General features: G+C 50.7%; 1 protein-coding gene across 2 annotated transcripts in view; it reads left to right on the top strand.

Annotated features, from left to right (window-relative positions):
• The window catches only part of Slc17a4 (solute carrier family 17 member 4), a 23,241-nt gene that overhangs the window by 975 nt on the left and 20,446 nt on the right, over positions 1-1,820 (top strand). The gene's annotated exons all lie outside the window — the stretch shown is intronic.

Raw genomic sequence — 1,820 nt, 5'->3', positions numbered from 1 at the left:
CCTTCCTTCCTTCCTTCCTTCCTTCCTTCCTGCCTGCCTGCCTGCCTGCCTGCCTGCCTGCCTGCCTGCCTGCCTGCCTGCCTGCCTGGCTTCTTTCCTTCCATCCTTCCCTTCCTCTTGCTTGCTTGCTTGCTTGCTTTCTGAGACAGGATACTGCTGTGTAGCCCAGGCTGGCCTTGAACTCGTGGTGTTCTTCTTACCTCAGCCTCCTGAGTGTTGGGATTGTAGGTGGATGCCACCACTTCCAGTGACAGTGGATCTTTATTCGGCTGCTGTGTGAAACAGACATGCACAGGTCTTCCCAAGGAGAAGCCATCAGAACAGAGTGCTGGCAGAGGTGAGACTTGAGCTGTGGCCATCTCTGTGCCTTTGGTGCTTGGCACCTCTCCAGAGGAGCAGGACCCATGTTCATCCTCTGGAAGCAGACACAACAGTTTAGGCAAGAGAATTTCGTAGATTGCCTTCTTTGCTGGCTCTTCTTAACCTACCTGGTCCAAAAGAAATTAGATTGGGGTGATGGTTTCCAAAACCACTTTTCTACCTGGGCCTTCTGTTCCAAGCTGTGACTGCAGGGACACAAAGCCTGCTTGGCAGTCTTCCCTCATGGTCTCCCAATTCTCTTGATATGTTCAGAGCAAAGTGTGCTTTGCCTCTGGCAGCTGGCCCTTCTCCATTCTTCTCCCATTGCTGCTGTGCACAGCCCTGCTTGTGCATTTGCTTGAGCCATCAGTCTCATGTAGCTGATGCCCCTTTTTCTTATCCCCTTGCCAGCAAATAAATTTTTGAAGCTACTTCTTTCACTCCAGCCAACCCCACCGAGCTATCATTAACTCTTGGCCCAGGTACAGGGGACAGCTTCTTCTTGTCTCTTGGTTCTTGCTCTTGTTCCTTACAGGCCATACCTCTGTGATGTCTGTCCAGCCCCCGAGCCATAGAGCCCCAAGTGATTTGCCACTCTACACCCTGTGGATTGCTCCAGTCGCCTCTCCTAGCAGCACCGCCTGGCTCCTTCTGCATGCTTGGGAAGATCACCTGGAGCCGCACATCACGCCTGCTGGTTCCTCTTCTGCCTGCTCTCACGCAGCTCTGCTTCCTCTTGGCCCTGAGATGGATTCCTGCACCCAGGACTGGTCTCCTAGTTAGACCAGGCAGGGGAGTTACCCTCCCACAGTACTGGGTACTGTCATTGTCACTGTTGCAGGGCCATTCTTACTGCTTTCCTTTCATTGTGTGCCCCTCCTGGGACATACCTCTCCCAGGGGTACATCTCAACATACTGTTCCCAGCTACAGCCCCTTCCTACGACAGCTCTGTCCTGACTTTTCTCTCTATGGCCATTTCCACTGCTCCCAGAAACTTCTGCTAAGCTATCTGGGTTACTAGAAAAACTAGAGAGAGCTTTTCTTACTCTAAGTTTAGGGAGGGGACACTGAGCCCTTCAGTGGAGCAGGATAAAGACCAGTAGAGCTGGGCAGTCCACTCAAAGACTCAACACACCTTGGGCACCAGTGCACTCCTGTGTCCAGTTTCCCTAGAAGAGTTTTTATGGATAAAGAGAAAATTGTTCCCCTGAAAGCTGTGACTTTGATTCTTGTGATTGACGGGATGTTTTCCATTCAACTCACTGCGCTAAGGTGTGGACAGGAATGACAAGAATGTTATTTTTACTTTTACAGCAGAAGCTCAATCCATTCATTTTACATTTGCATGGAATTTGTTTGAGTGAGTGACAGAATACCAGACACCTTTAAAGAAATTGTTTATTTCCTTCTGCTTGTGGTGAGCTCAGTGGCCTCTCTTCCTCCTCCTCCTCCTCCTCC

This window comes from Octodon degus, unplaced genomic scaffold (assembly GCF_000260255.1).
Source record: "Octodon degus isolate 3935 unplaced genomic scaffold, OctDeg1.0 scaffold00119, whole genome shotgun sequence".
Classification (NCBI taxonomy): domain Eukaryota; kingdom Metazoa; phylum Chordata; class Mammalia; order Rodentia; family Octodontidae; genus Octodon; species Octodon degus.
The sequence above is the reverse complement of the archived record's forward strand: the minus strand, read 5'-3'. Positions and strand labels throughout refer to the sequence as shown.